General features: G+C 43.2%; 1 pseudogene; it reads right to left on the minus strand.

The window, feature by feature from the left end:
* Window positions 1-794: 794 nt before the first annotated feature.
* LOC139461619 (uncharacterized) lies at window positions 795-1,506 on the minus strand (annotated as a pseudogene).
* Window positions 1,507-17,371: the final 15,865 nt, after the last annotated feature.

Here is a 17,371-nt window from a genome sequence, read left to right on the forward strand (position 1 = left end):
TCCCCTCTTTCTCTCCCCATCCCCTTCCCCTCTTTCTCTCCCCATCCCCTTCACCTCTTTCTCACCCCACCCCCTTCACCTCTCTGTCTCCCCACCCCCTTCCCCTCTTTCTCTCCCCATCCCCTTCACCTCTTTCTCTCCCCATCCCCTTCCCCTCTTTCTCTCCCCATCCCCTCTTTCTCTCCCCATCCCCTTCACCTCTTTCTCTCCCCATCCCCTTCCCCTCTTTCTCTCCCCATCCCCTTCCCCTCTTTCTCTCCCCATCCCCTTCCCCTCTTTCTCACCCCACCCCCTTCACTTCTTTCTCTTCCCATCTCCTTCACCTCTTTCTCTCCCCACCCCCTTCACCTCTTTCTCTCCCCATCCCCTTCCTCTCTTTCTCTCCCCATCCCCTTCCCCTCTTTCTCTCCCCATCCCCTTTACCTCTCTCTCTTCCCATCCCCTTCCCCTCTTTCTCTCCCCATCCCCTTCCCCTCTTTCTCTCCCCATCCCCTTCACCTCTTTCTCACCCCACCCCCTTCACCTCTTACTCTCCCCATCCCCTTCCCCTCTTTCTCTCCCCATCCCCTTCCCCTCTTTCTCACCCCACCCCCTTCACTTCTTTCTCTTCCCATCTCCTTCACCTCTTTCTCTCCCCACCCCCTTCACCTCTTTCTCTCCCCATCCCCTTCCCCTCTTTCTCTCCCCATCCCCTTCCCCTCTTTCTCTCCCCATCCCCTTTACCTCTCTCTCTTCCCATCCCCTTCCCCTCTTTCTCTCCCCATCCCCTTCCCCTCTTTCTCACCCCACCCCCTTCACCTCTTTCTCTCCCCATCCCCTTTACCTCTCTCTCTTCCCATCCCCTTCCCCTCTTTCTCTCCCCATCCCCTTCCCCTCTTTCACTCCCCATCCCCTTCCCCACTTTCTCTCCCCATCCCCTTCCTCTCTTTCTCTCCCCATCCCCTTTACCTCTCTCTCTTCCCATCCCCTTCCCCTCTTTCTCTCTCCATCCCCTTCCCCTCTTTCTCTCTCCATCCCCTTCCCCTCTTTCTCTTCCCATCCCCTTCACTCTTTCTCTTCCCATCCCCTTCACTCTTTCTCTCCCCATAACCTTCACCTCTTTCTCTTCCCATCCCCTTCACCTCTTTCTCTTCCCATCCCCTTCCCCTCTTTCTCTCCCCCTCCCCTTCACTCTTTCTCTTCCCATCCCCTTCACTCTTTCTCTCCCCATCCCCTTCACTCTTTCTCTCCCCATCCCCTTCACTCTTTCTCTTCCCACCCCCTTCACCTCTTTCTCTCCCCATCCCCTTCCCCTCTTTCTCACCCCACCCCCTTCACCTCTCTGTCTCCCCACCCCTTCCCCACTTTCTCTCCCCATCCCCTTCCCCTCTTTCTCTCCCCACCCCTTCCCCTCTTTCTCTTCCCATCCCCTTCACCTCTTTCTCTTCCCAACCCCTTCACCTCTTTCTCACCCCACCCCCTTCACCTCTTTCTCACCCCACCCCCTTCACCTCTCTGTCTCCCCATCCCCTTTACCTCTCTCTCTCCCCACCCCCTACACCTCTCTCTCTCTCCCCACCCCCTTCACCTCTCTGTCTCCCCATCTCCTTCACCTCTTTCTCTCCTCATCTCCTTCACCTCTTTCTCACCCCACCCCTTCACCTCTTTCTCTCTCCACCCCCTTCCACCCCGGTCCTTTAAGGCCACTTGCACCAACTCAGCTTCAACCCTTGCTGCACCACCCTCTTCTCAGCTCAAAACCCCTCAGATCATATCCACACCATCTTTGTGCATTCGCCCCCCCCCCCCCCGACCCCCCCGACACACACACACATACACCCTCTACCTCCTACTACAACCATGTACTTTGCTGTACCCCCGTCCCCTTTCTTTCTCTGATATGTCACCGTGCACCGACTTCACATAATCCATGCATTCCTTCATGCATGTTCTTTCTATTCTTGACAAGCTATTTGAAGGTCATCGAAAAATAACCTCATATCATCAGTTTTGCAAAGGATGTTACCTTGTCAAGATGTTGCATTAAAATATATTCCTGCCAAAGAAGACATAAGGGATATCGCCCTGCCACATGTTTGCAAGACTGAAGCGCACACCTGACCGTTCAGTTCTCTGCTGTTATTAAGAGTCTACTTGACGGCTGAGATTGGCAACACTTACATTAATCTGATATGAAGGGATCTGCCCTATTAGGGCGAAGTGCGTGTGGGTGGACTAGGAGCGTTCTCAAGTGTCCGCGACATGCTTCTATCCCTAACGATGACCACTCGTCTTTAACTAGATCTATATTCGTGAGCAGATTCACCTTTGCGCAGCTAAAACTGGCTCTCTGGCATTAAGCTGGTCCAACTTTTCGCATGTGTTCCGGTATCTGCAGCCTGTTGCCCAGCCTATGGTTAGAAGTATCCGTGAATTAGTTAACAAAACGTATTACAGAAGCAAAGCCCGGTGGGAGGAAGTGTTCAGTGCCCTGTCAGTTCGATAAATACCTAGATAAAGTGATCAGTTTCGTTCATAAGTCCTGTATGCCTTTCATTAATTTACTACAATAGCAGAGCCCTGGGCATATGGGATGGGGGTGTTGGTGCCGAGATAGAGAACAGATGTCCCATTGGGACCGGCATCAGGGACGTCGCAAGATTCCAGACAACGTGTACTTCAGCAGTTTAATCAAGGACGATACTGTATTTGTCTTCCTGGGGGGTGCAAGATATGTAACGGTACTATGCGATTTGTACACGATTCCTATTTCTTGTACCAAATGAACTTCTGTTTCGGATTGTGATAATGGAAAATGGCCTGTATGATGATGTTACACTATAACAGTGCTGTAACTTATTTAGAGGGATGGTTTTATTGTGTAACACCTTTGAAACTTTAAACATATTTTGTCGAGGGCATGTTTCACATTGAGATCTGCCTGAGGGTCGCGTCATACCAAAAGACGTTAAAAGATGGTACTTGTTGTTACCCCGCCTTGCGCTCGATATTAAGGGAATAGTGAGTGAGTGAGCTGGGTTTAACGCCGCTTTTAACAGTATTCCAGTTATATCGCGGCGTGTCAGCTTAATGTGGGAGGAAAGCCCGAAGTGATTCAGGTCTAAGACGTTTACCACTTCGGTGAATCTTGTGCCCTCCGCCGTGATATTGCTGGAATATTGCTAAAAGCGGCGTAAAACCATACACACTCACTCACTTCGGTGAAACCCACGAGCACGGGTATGGTGCTGACGAACCTAGAAACATAATCGGGGCGAACCGGGATTCGAACTCACAATCATAGGTTTCTGGCGTGCCCAAGGGACGAATCGCGGCGCCTTAGACGACTGGGCCAACCGTGCCCCCTATTAAGGGAATAAGTCAGTGTGCTGTGTCTGAGTGGGGTATCCATGTTAAACTGCGGCATGGTAATTCAGTGGGCTAGCACTATAAAAATAGTACAAGCAGCCACACATGAACACACACGAACACTCACACACGCAAACACACACTTACACACGCACGTCTCTTTAAAGTGCAATAATGTTGAACGCTACGATAAACCCTATTTCTCCTCGTCTCACATTGAGAACTTCCTGTCACTGTCGTGGTACTGTGCAGATCTGTCCACGATTGCTGCCACACAGATTTACTATAGTCGTAATACTGAGATGGCTTCAAGAAACATGGCTGTGCATCCTCGACTACCAAAGGTATTATATCTGCAGTTTATTAGATGACTGCCCTGGGTTAATTCGTTTTGGAAGCAACGTCACATAACCTCTGTTATCGGTATCTTCCCGCAAGATTTATCTCGCAATGAGATTTGAATTAATGAATATGTTTAGAGTCGTGTCATTCGAATCGGACTCCAAACGAAGCGATGGTCGAGGTTAGTTGTAAAAATATCATATCATGCACTGGACAATCCAAAGAGAGGGTCTTGATCAAAGAAACATTAGAACAGCAACAACGACGACTAAAGGTAAGTTTAAGGAACGATCGAGGCCCAAGGCGATTGTTGCGGTAAATCGGACGTGGAGGTCCTTGCTAGAATAGGTCTTCAGCAACCCTTGCTTGGCGTAAAAAGCGACTATGCATATCGTTAGAGGCGACTAACGGGATCGGGTGGTCAGGCTCGCTGACTTGATTGATGCATGTCATCGTATACCTGCCTGCTTGTCTGTATGTCTGTGCATCTGTCTGTCTACATTTCTGTCTGTCTGGTATCTACTTATCAACCTGCCTGCCTGTTTGTCTATCTGTCTGCTGGGCTATTTATCCAACCTTCGGAAGTACAGCATTAATATTTCAAATCATTGTACGGAATTGATGATTCATGAAAAAACGGGGGAATTCAACCTCCTGACATTTAACAACCGTCAATTATGCATAACCGTTACATTTAAATTCAAACACGAATTACTTAGCTCTCAATTACACTCAGATAAATTTCAATAAATCATATCCCCGATCTGTTCACTTCAATAGACGGACACACCGGAGCGACACAGCGGAATGAAGTCGCTGAAACGTACGGGCACCTCCAGGACACGTGCGGTGTTAGCCACATGTACGTTACCAGAGCTTTGAAATTAAACTACGAGTGAAATATGCTCGGGTGCATTTGATTAGGGCGTATTACTTCATTGTCATGCTCTGAATACTGCTTGTCAATAACTTGCAATCATCCAAACAAGGAACAACGTCGTACGTGTCGCGGCGCCGTCACAGTTGAAGGGGGACATGTAGTCTCCGGCGTTCTTTCTCTCTAGGGGGATATTATTTATTGACTAGAGGGGTATCGACGGATGTTGAAAGGAAAGGGAAGCTGATTTTTCTATGCACAACGGAACAGAATTTGAGAAGTCCAATCAAATACGCCCTTTAGTCACCGACACATGTCATCACAGTTATTATCAAATGGGTTTACATGAAATATTTATGCTGTCACAGGAAGTTTGTCATTATGAATAAGTGTATCATTTTGAACATCGTTCTGCCAATGCTCTGTTTTGCATAAAGTGACATTTCTGATACGTACACATTTTTTTGTGTCCTAACGAATCAATATGATTCTCACTCATTAGTCATTACTGTTTAGGTTTTCCACCTCTGCAACAAATTCTGTACTTGACACTGTATACTCCCCAGGGAGCTGAGAATTCAGAATGATGGTACGCTGTTTCCTTGTGCCGTAATACTTGTACGCGCTTGTAGCAATCGTTGTGTAGAATATGTCTTATTTGTATATCCTCATCACCACCGTCGCCATCATCATCATCATCACCACCATCATCATCATCATCATCATCATCACCACCATCATCATCATCATCTGTCTTATAAAACAGTATTATCCCTTGTTTTTTTTTCAAAAAGATGTCAGGGGCCTATACAATATCACTTATGTAACAGTTAGAATAGGTCTTCAGCAACCCATGCTTGTTGTAAGAGGCGACTAACGGGATCGGGTGGTCCGGCTCGCTGACTTGGTTGATGCATGTCATCGTATCCCAATTGTCTGGTCCAGACTCGATTATTTACAGCTGGAATGTTGCTGAGTGCGGCGTTAAACAACAAGCAAACTTTTGTTACAGTAGTCGCAGAAACGCTGACACATCAAATTCTTTCAGTTGACCCATGTACTGATGTAAAGTTATTCTGTATTAACGGTAAAACTATCACATTAGGAATCCGTGAATTCCTTCAATGCAGCAGAGTAATATTATACATACTTTAAAAGTATCAGGTTGTGAATAAAGAGGGGTTGGAAGTAGGTGGGCATCCTTGACCCAGGCGTCCTCGTCTCTCTCTTCCTCGCCATCGTTTGACCCACTTAATTAAAGACAAGATCTTACTTTTTGTCCTTAATCCCAACAGGAACTATCTCTTTAAGAGTCTAAAGCGCAACCTTTATTTATAAAAAGATGTATCTTAATTCCATTGAAAAAGATATTTTTGTCCTATTATTCCTGTTAAGATCCATTTTTATTGCTTATTGTGTGGCCCTTAACCGGGACCGTTTGAATCACTGATCATGTTATCAATTGTCACTTCAGCATTGAGTACACAGCCTCCCTGGTCTAGTGGATAGAATGTCTGCCGCAGAGAGGAAGGTCGGTGGTTCGATCCCTGACCGTGTCATACCAAAAGACGTTAAAAGATGGTACTTGTTGTTTCCCTGACTGGTGCGCGGCATTGAGGGTATGAAACAAGGACTGGCCCGCAATAATCTTGTACGCGACGCTAAACCCCATTTCACCTCACACCTCAGATTGGATGATTTACAGATCGTCACCGATAGTCCTTTCCTCGCTATGAAGTTACACATAATCCCCCTACCACTACTGACATAGATCATCCTCGATTATCTAGAGTATTATATCCAACTTCTGAGTGAGTGAGGCGGGTTTTAACAGTATTCCAGTATTATCAAGGCGTGCCAGCTTGGTATGGGAGGAAAACCCGAAGTAATGCATGTTTCAGACACTTATAACATTGGTGAAACCCACAAGCTGACAAACCTAGAAACACAATCAGGGCGAACCGGGATTTGAACTTACACATGTAGCTATCTTCTGGTTTCAAAAGTGACATCACTGCAGTGACTACGAATGGAGCACACATGTTTTTGTCACTGCTCACAAAATTTTGTAAAGCTTTATCTGGTCGTGATTTTTGTTTCTCAATAGGCACAATTCATTTGTAAGCATGACGACATTCTTTACTAGGTACTATAAGGATATTGTTTTCTTTAGTAGGTTACAAATCTATAAAATAAAACTTGATGCGTGTGTAGCACGCGACGTCATTTAATGTTGGTTATGGTGACCACAGCAATAGGAAAAACACGAAATTTGACTGAAAAGATATTTCTTTACTGCTGTGCTTCAAAATAGAAATATATATGGGCGAAAGTGTTCGGCAGCTTGGCTCCTGGGAGTTTCGGAGGCTCAGGTCCTGCCCCACACTGAAGCACATGTAGCACATGTAGCACATGTAGCACATGTGCTGCCTCTGTGGGCAAGTGGCCATGTTCGAAATGGATGTTAACACTCAAGCGTCTCACAGGCAGTTTGGGTTGTATACTCCCCATGGAGCTTAGAATGAAAATTGAGTGCACACTGATCTATTGACCGGGGTAATAACGCGCTTTGAGCATGATACCCATCATAGAAAAAGCCCCATAGAAATTGATGATGATGATGATGATGATTATTATTGTTATTATTATGCTGATGCTGATGCTGATGCTGATGCTGCTGCTGCTGCTGATGATGATGATGATTTCATTTTACACTGCGAACCCAGCGTGTTCACGTTCTTTAATGTGTCTCCGTTTTCGTATTATATGTGGAAATTACAACCTACTCAACCAAAACACTGTGTCCCAGTTTCTCCTCTGTGACATATTGCCTGGAAACATGCTGGCGCGTAGTGTCATGTGGTAAGTAGGTTTGTAGGTACGAGAACCAGTCTGGCTCGATCTGACACAGAAACGTTTCCACCGAAGCACTGTTTGCTGGTAATGGCGGGCTGACAATGCAATGGATCTCACGTAATACAGTTGGATCCAACTGTTCCCGGCCTTGTCATATGAGGCCGTCTTGACTTCAAGCAGCAATGGAATGACAAAGAGGGATGTCAGTAACGGCAAACATCTCACCAACACTGCTGCAGCAGTTGGGAGATTATGTCTGATGCAAATTTCCATTATAACTTGTACCATATATTCCCGTGTTTTTATTTCAGATAAACAGTTGACATGCCTTTGCATGAGATTGTGCTCACTTTGTTTGCGAACATCTGTACCATGACTATTTGATAGTGATACATAAACACCTGCGTAAGATATAGTCGAAATCGTGCAGTGGTCTCTGCTTTTAGCAGATATTTCTTATGACTGTGAAAAGGATTATGTGGTTTATATTTTTGGTTAAGTAGATATGGTTTGAATGTTCCCCTGATAACTTGTAGGTTAAAAACTACTGATTTGACGGCTTTCAACTATTTAGCCACAAAGCATTTACTTTAGTTTAGCTGAGAATATTTTTACTTTATTCATCTATCTCTAAAAAAATATCTTTAACAGTGACTTTATGTTTTTATTGCCTCGCTCAGCAAAACATGTTTTATTTAATATTTGTTACATTTGAGTTTCACATTTTGAATGTGAAATATGTTTCAAATCATATGTCACATTTTGGCATTGAAAATGTGTTCATTATATATGGCATATAAAACTATTTTTAGTTAATTGATAGGAATTTGGAAGTTATCCTTGGATGAATAATTGTACGTGCAATATGACAGCTTAATCTGAAAAGGTAATTTCTACACGGCTATTCCGTAAATTCGTTTAATTTAATTGGCCCTTGACTCAAAATTTTATGTCGTCATTTGCACTCAAAGTCTAAATACGGGCTTGGCCCAAGAAACAATTCGATAAAAACCTACAGTACATATACATCAAGAGAGAACTTTCAGAGTTCATATCCTTGCGTGTAAAGTAAAACATGAACGATATATTCACAGAATCTATAATTTGGGGGTTTAACTAATCACATTTGCTGTTGAATATAATTTCTTTGCATGTCAAGAATGTCTGGATTTTAAGGAACTATTTAACATTCCTTGCCTGAAGTATGCCGCCATGGTTGCAAACGAATTTGGACGAATTCTGCCTCTGAAAAAAACCCATTTTCGTCATAACTTTATAAAAATTAATAATCTTTGTGAGCAGGGGCAAATAACGAATACGTGATTCATTCTTAGCTAGAGTTTTTTCTCAAGTATGTAATTATATTTGATGATAACCAAGTGCAAATTCCAAGTAGACCTTCCGACCACGAAGAACACCCGCAGAGGGTCATGCATCTGTTGCAATGCCTCTGTGTCTGCCCTGTAATGTGGCCATCCTTATCATTTCTTCAGACATGTCACCTCGGGAAGAGTTACCTCCCACACCAGCGCCCTCTATGTAGTTGTCTCAATTCAAATGTGGCAATATTCTCACAGCTATAGCCCCAGTGGGCAAACTGGATTCTAACTGGTCCTCGCTTATGAGGATTCGTCTATCTGATGTGATCAAGATACGACATTAACTAAGCGTATATCAGACAAATGATAGTGTTACTTATCTAAATGGTTTCCCCGCAATCTCCCCCGCAAACCGGGGTCGTTCTAGTTTTTATTAACGGTTATCTGCTGCAGAAATTGATCCTTTGGGACCGTGTGTGTCCTAAACTGGGTCCAGGTCCTAGCGTCATCGATTGGTGGTACGCCAATACTTTGCTAATTTCATGTCTTATCCAACATCGTGCTCCGTTTGCTTTCACGTGATTGCTGATTCGTGCCTTAAAAAGACAGCAAATAGGGAGTTTGGTTAGCGTCTTTTAAATCTGCAACTGGGTATACCATCTTGTTGATGTGAAGTCACCACAAATACAGCACTGTTGCACTACTCCATACACACCCGTATAACCATCACTCTCCTTACACACCTGTATAACCATCACTCTCCTAACACACCTGTATAACCATCACTCTCCTAACACACCTGTATAACCATCACTCTCCTTACACACCTGTATAACCATCACTCTCCTTACACACCTGTATAACCATCACTCTCCTTACACACCTGTATAACCATCACACTCCTTATACACCTGTATAACCATCACTCTCCATACACACCTGTATAACCATCACTCTCCTTACACACCTGTATAACCATCACTCTCCATACACACCTGTATAACCATCACTCTCCTAACAAACCTGTATAACCATCACACACCTTATACACCTGTATGACCATCACTCTCCTTATACACCTGTATAACTATCCCCCTCCTTATACACCTATATAACTATCCCCCTCCTTTTACACCTGTATAACTATCCCCCTCCTTATACACCTGTATAACTATCCCCCTCCTTTTACACCTGTATAACCATCACTCTCCTTACACACCTGTATAACCATCACTCTCCTTACACACCTGTATAACCATCACTCTCCTTATACACCTGTATAACCATCACTCTCCTAACACACCTGTATAACCATCACACTCCTAACACACCTGTATAACCATCACTCTCCTAACACACCTGTATAACCATCACTCTCCTAACACACCTGTATAACAATCACTCTCCTTACACACCTGTATGACCATCACTCTCCTAACACACCTGTATGACCATCACTCTCCTAACACACCTGTATAACTACCACTCTCCTTTTACACCTATATGGCCATCACTCTCCTTATACACCTATATGGCCATCACTCTCCTTACACACCTGTATAACCTCCACTCTCCTTATACACTTGTATAACCATCACTCTCCTTATACACCTGTATAACCATCACTCTCCTAACACACCTGTATAACAATCACTCTCCTTACACACCTGTATGACCATCACTCTCCTAACACACCTGTATGACCATCACACTCCTAACACACCTGTATAACCATCACTCTCCTTATACACCTGTATAACCATCACTCTCCTAACACACCTGTATAACCATCACACTCCTAACACACCTGTATAACCATCACACTCCTTATACACCTGTATAACCATCACTCTCCTTATACACCTGTATGACCATCACTCTCCTTATACACCTGTATGACCACCACTCTCCTTATACACCTGTATGACCACCACTCTCCTTAAACACCTGTATAACCATCACTCTCCTTACACACCTGTATAACTACCACTCTCCTTTTACACCCATATGGCCATCACTCTCCTTATACACCTATATGGCCATCACTCTCCTTACACACCTGTATAACCACCACTCTCCTTATACACCTGTATAACCATCACTCTCCTTATACACCTGTATAACCATCACTCTCCTTATACACCTGTATAACTATCCCCCTCCTTTTACACCTTTATAACCATCACCCTTCTTATACACCTGTATAACCATCACTCTCTTTATACACCTATATAACCATCACTTTCCTTATACACCTGTATAACCATCACTCTCCTTATACCACCTGTATAACCACCACTCTCCTTACACACCGGTATAACCATCACTCTCCTTACACACCTGTATAACCATCACTCTCCTTATACACCTGTATAACCATCACTCTCCTAACACACCTGTATAACCATCACACTCCTAACACACCTGTATAACCATCACTCTCCTAACACACCTGTATAACCATCACTCTCCTAACACACCTGTATAACAATCACTCTCCTTACACACCTGTATGACCATCACTCTCCTAACACACCTGTATGACCATCACTCTCCTTATACACCTGTATGACCATCACTCTCCTCACACACCTGTATAACCATCACCCTCCTTATACCACCTGTATAACCATCACTCTCCTATAAACCTGTATAACCATCACCCGCCTTTTACACCTGTATAACCATCACTCTCCTTATACCACCTGTATAACTACCCCCCTCCTATAAACCTGTATAACCATCACCCGCCTTTTATACCTGTATAACCATCACTCTCCTTATACCACCTGTATAACTACCCCCCTCCTATTAACCTGTATAACTATCCACCTCCTATTAACCTGTATAACTATCCCCCTCCTATTAACCTGTATAACCATCACCCGCCTTTTACACCTGTATAACCATCACTCTCCTTATACCACCTGTATAACTACCCCCCTCCTATTAACCTGTATAACCATCACCCGCCTTTTACACCTATATAACCATCACTCTCCTTATACCACCTGTATAACTACCCCCCCCCCTCCTATTAACCTGTATAACTATCCACCTCCTATTAACCTGTATAACTATCCCCCTCCTATTTACCCTGTATAACCATCACCCGCCTTTTACACCTGTATAACCATCACTCTCCCTTATACCACCTGTATAAACTACCCCCCTCCTATTAACCTGTATAACTATCCCCCTCCTATTAACCTGTATAACCATCACCCTACTCATACACCTGTATAAACCAACACATTTAAAGATAAAAACATGACATATGTTTATTCCGAGATGTAAGCAGGTATAATATAGATTATAAATCAATTCTACTAGACGTCAACGTCTGAGAAATATGTTTGTACAGCAGTTTTTTTTGTTTAAAAATATCCTTGACGATAGTACTTCTTTTTCATACGGCTGAAATGCAATTATTCGTTTTAACAAGACAAGACCACTTATGAAGTTCACTTGGCGGGTGCAGCGAAATCGTAAGGCAAACTGATTGTGATTTGATCGATAATGTATACACAGAGAGAGAGAGAGAGAGAGAGAGAGAGAGAGAGAGAGAGAGAGAGAGGAGAGAGAGAGAGAGAGAGAGAGAGAGAGAGAGAGAGAGAGAGAGAGAGAGAGAGAGAGAGAGAGAGAGAGAGAGAGAGGTGGGGGGTGGAGATGAATGTGGTATGTTGTGGGGGAGAGAGAGAGAGCTTTGTAGACATAGATTACAGTATGTTGCGGGATCACATCTAATTCTCCTCTTATTAACATTCTGACATTTAAGCGAGTGTCAATGCTTATTTGTCAGTTGAGGGCGATTTGGCATATCACAAGAACAATAATTAGACTTATAAAAAAAGCATCCGCGATATTTGATCTGTGATTGGCGAATACTTGCAAAACGACCCAACGTTGAAAAACGTCGCCTTAAATAATAAACCCATGCCATACACCTGACACTATGTATTGCTGACAGCACCAAACATATGCGTACACATAGAAGATATACTGCGGAGCATCACACCAGAGACTCGAGGGAAATATACCTAGAATAGAAATAAGATCCTGTTATTTCCCCTCAAGGTCTTTGTCTGGGTAGAACAAAAGTCGACTTGACAATTGAAATCAAATTTCGGTAATGTTATCGTCTTGTTTTGACGTCGGCAAAACATTGTTTCAAAGTTCGTTGATATTTGTTATGGGCATCGTTACTTTCTGATGACATTTTGTGCTCGGTCAGCACTCTGTGCTATAAACTTTAAGAAATCCATTGGTCCCATATTCTTCGCTGTCATTTCGGCGGCCATCTTGGAATTCCAAATGGCCAACCTTTATTCAATGATTAAGAACCATATCCTCTTGCTCACAAGTCTTTGGATCAGGGTTACAACACTCAATGCCTCATTAAAGGTTTCAAAACGTTTTACGGGAGACATGTGGAGGACATTAACAAATTGAAGCATCAGTGACAAAAATTGTCATAGGCAATATCCTATTTTCAAATGTGCAACATGTTCTCGTGCTTTTCCAGTTGAACAATTGATTTGCCTTTGCATGTGTTTGGGACGGGAGCCACCGGTGGGTCAGGATAAGCTCGCCTTTTCGTGGACACCTGTATCGTCACTATTTCATAGTGATTCTTGAACACATGCTCAAAGATGTGATCGGAATCCTGTGGTCGACTCTTAAGATTTCTAAGATTATGGAATGAATTTCATCGCTATATTTTCACCTAAATGATAAACGTCTAAGACCTGCATCACTACGGGCTTTCCTCTGACTTAAAGCTGACGCGCTTTGAAGTTACTGAAATACTGTTTAATCCAAATTCACTCACACACTCACATTTTCTTGCGTCAGGTATACCTTTGTCTTCTCAATATTGGAGATTCTAGATTGTTCTCCCAATCCACTCGAAGTTCTGTTTTCCAAGTGCTTCTTTCAGTATAATCAGCGTGACATTCATACGTGCCTGTGTCATCAACTCAAAGTATTAACGAAAGGTTTTGCTGGCATTTGCTTTTAGAAACCCGCTTATAGAAATAGCACAGACCCAAAACTGTTCAGCAATCTCCTTCCTTGTATAAAGTCCCAGAGTGACATTTCTTCTTATGCACATGGCATACATAGTAAAAGTATGGTCCACGAGCCAGCCAGGAACGATTGGCCTTGGGGACACATAGGAGAACGAAGCTGATAGCACACGAGTGCAGTTACACTCATTATTGGTTAGAACGTAACCTTGATTATCCGGAAAGGACAATGTACAAGCAGACAAGACGTAAAAAACATTTATTCTGATAAAAATAATAATGCATCTGTCAGTGCATATTCGTGAAGTCATATCCTCGACTCAAGGTCGTGATTCATAATTTGCACCTGCGGGTTCACGCACGGCCAACAGTTTTGACGTTTGTGTTTTTTGGGAGCATGAAACTCACACGCGTGTTTTGGAATGTGAACAGCACACAATGCTTTTTTAGCCCAGGTGCTCATGAAAAACACTTTTCTTTAACCGTAATAAACACTTACGCAATGCCGAGGCTTGGTGAAAATCAACATCTACGTGCTGTGGGTATTCCGCAAACAGGAAGGGTCGAAACGTAGTTGCCACACATTTTAATGTCCATCGAAAACACAATATCATCTCTTTGGAGACGTTATATACAGCAGGGAAAACACTCATGACATGCCACGCACCGGTCGTCCACGTGTGACGTCACGTCAACAAGACAACCATATTCGGTTGGTGCATCTGCGGAATCGATACCCAACTGCCACATTAACAGCTCGAACAATTCCTGGGTTTAGCGGCAGAACCGTACGCAACCGGTTGAGAGAGCACAAAATTCCGTCGTCGAGCAATACGCCCAACTTTGCTTCCACGTCACCGTCAGGCACTCCTAGATTGGTGTAGACGGCATCTGAAGTTTCGAAGACATGGATGCCAAGTTTCATCTCTGATGGCCGTGCAAGAGTCTACAGTCGTCCTGGAGAACGTTTCAGCAACGCTTTTCTTCATAGATTCCTCGGGCTTAAAACTATCAGACATATTTTTTTTCAATAATTCCCATGACTGTGACCCTGAATTCCCCCAAACATGATAAATGCCTTACTGGACAATAGTGTGGTCAATTTCTTGGCTCGTGTCTGATCGTCTCAGCCGTTGGCATCACAGAACAACTCGTAACGGCGTACCGTCTGAAAATCGCCATCCTAGAAATTTTCAGGAATACTAATTCCTATCCGGGTCACCATTTGTTCTTTCTCCATCTGGCATTGTGACGACTTGTTGACAACTCAGATCAACTCACACTTCGTAATCATTCAAAACGGTCTTTACTACATCATCGCCATATCATAACTGCCGCCTTAACCGCTACCACCCCAACAACGTCATCAGCTACCTCACCATTGTTACTAGTACCTAGAACTTACATGGTTTAGAATAATTACACTATAATGAATGACAGCTCGTCCATCCATGGACGGGCGCCATGTTAGGTCATGTGACTAGCTATACTAAACTAGCTCCATACACGTAGTAAAACTCTATGCATTGTTAATGGCAATTTGGATGGCGTACGCAACCAGGACGACATCGTTCGAGATCATATCTACCCTTTATGCAAATGCAGGAACGTGACGTCACGTTGCAGCAAGATAATGCTCGCCCACATGTTGAACGTGTTGTGACTTATTGTTGTGTACTTTTTGAGACAGCATAACATTGCTGCACTACCATGGCCGGTTGTTTCTGCAAACCTCTCCCAAATAGAGATGGAGCGACGCCTACGACAGGACCAGAACCAGACGGTAACGCAACTCAGCTAGACCAGTCTTTGGTTGACATTTGGAACAACATCCCCTAGGCTGTTTTCAATCATCGGGTGTCTTCAATGCACCACCGCTGCCTCGCCTGCATCAACGCAAATGGGGGTCACAGCCGATATTGACAGTGTTAATTTAGTTGTTACACCCGCCCATCTTTCAGGGCGTGTCGCTCTGTCTCCTGTTACAAGGTATGGGTTTTGTCAATGGATTTGTAATGCTAAAACATTGTTCAGGACGAGTGAATAAATATTGATCAGGCGAATTGCGAAATAGTATGTTGCTGTTTTCAATAACATAACTTTTTCATCATTTTATATGAATCACAGTTATTTTTTTTCTGTTAGGATATGATAAGGGCCAGGAATTTAAGAAATTATGAAAACCTTCCAGTGTGTCAGTATCCAATATGATCATATGAGTGTTCATTTTAACTTGTTTGGGGACTAACACTAAATGCACAGGCGTAAGGTTGTAAGGTTAAACTGCAATAAAGCTGATTTTCGAATTTCAAATATTTGACGTATCAATGATAAAATAATGTCCGATATACTTCCCCATTTCAACTTCTTCCCGTGTTTCATGGGAGGTGAACAGTTGACTTACCTTTGCATGTATTTGTGACGATTGCCACGGGTAGTGCAGGATACGCCTATGAACACCTGGTGCCATCACTATTTGATAGTGATTCATAAACACATGCTCATGATACAGTCGGAATCGTACAATAGACAATAGACAAAAGAGATTCATCGTGGCTATGAAAAGGGTTAAGTCGCTTTTATTCTGGGGGTTTAAAGTAGCATTTTCCTCATATTGGAAGATGAGCAAGTCTTTGACCCAAGCTGAATTTCTAAGGAAATGTACACGAAAACCGTGCAAACATAAGGTAACAAATTCATCTTGAGTCACAGGCTTGTTCATGTTCAGATTTGCTCTTGAAGTTCGAAAATGAGCCTTTTTTACTCAAAAATAGCCAAACGCATGTATGTATCACTTCAGGAGTCCAAAAGTTTTAAGAGTAAGAAAGACAAAGCGCTAGCTGTCAGCCATTTGAACATGTCTGCTAACTTTCATATTTTTAAATTTCCCCTCATCTCTAGAATTTGACATTTCTAGTTGGCCATAAGGAACCCTTATCCGGTGTCGCCTTTGTTTATCTGAGTTGGGTTTAACGCCGCTTTATTAAATGGCCCCGTAGAAAAATCCGTTGTAGAATTGGTCCCAGTACCCCATATTTGTCGCAGTAACCGATCGAAGCTCTTGTTGTTAACCATTGGTTCAGGTGGCCCAGATTCGATTATTTACATTGTATATTGCTGGAATGTTGATGACGTTAAAAACATTCACCACTCACTCCCACTGAATTACCTTGTACAAACTGTATGACTGATCCGTCTTAACGGCATTGCGAAGTTTGCTATATAACCAAGTAAACACGCCCCATCAAGTTAAATTTGTGGCCCCTGACTGGGATCTGAGTGTTATGACAGAGGTTAACATTTAGTCCCAGAAATAAAGTTATCTTATTTAAAAATATCTACAAATAAAAAGTATAATCAAAATGGAGCCCGGAACTATGCTTAAGTTCAGAATGAGTGAGTGAGTGAGTGAGTGAGTGAGTAGGGAATAACGCCACTAGAACAGTACAGTAAACTACGGTTATAACGAACTCAAAGGGACCACTAACTTTAGTTTGTTATAACCGTAGTTCGTTATAAGCATATATACAGCATAACTACAGCTTATAGTCGGGACAAAAAAAATCAATTAAAAAAATTAATTTGGGAGGAAAGCACGAAGT

This window comes from Haliotis cracherodii, unplaced genomic scaffold (genome assembly GCF_022045235.1).
Source record: "Haliotis cracherodii isolate W230 unplaced genomic scaffold, xgHalCrac1.p SCAF_15, whole genome shotgun sequence".
NCBI lineage: Eukaryota > Metazoa > Mollusca > Gastropoda > Lepetellida > Haliotidae > Haliotis > Haliotis cracherodii.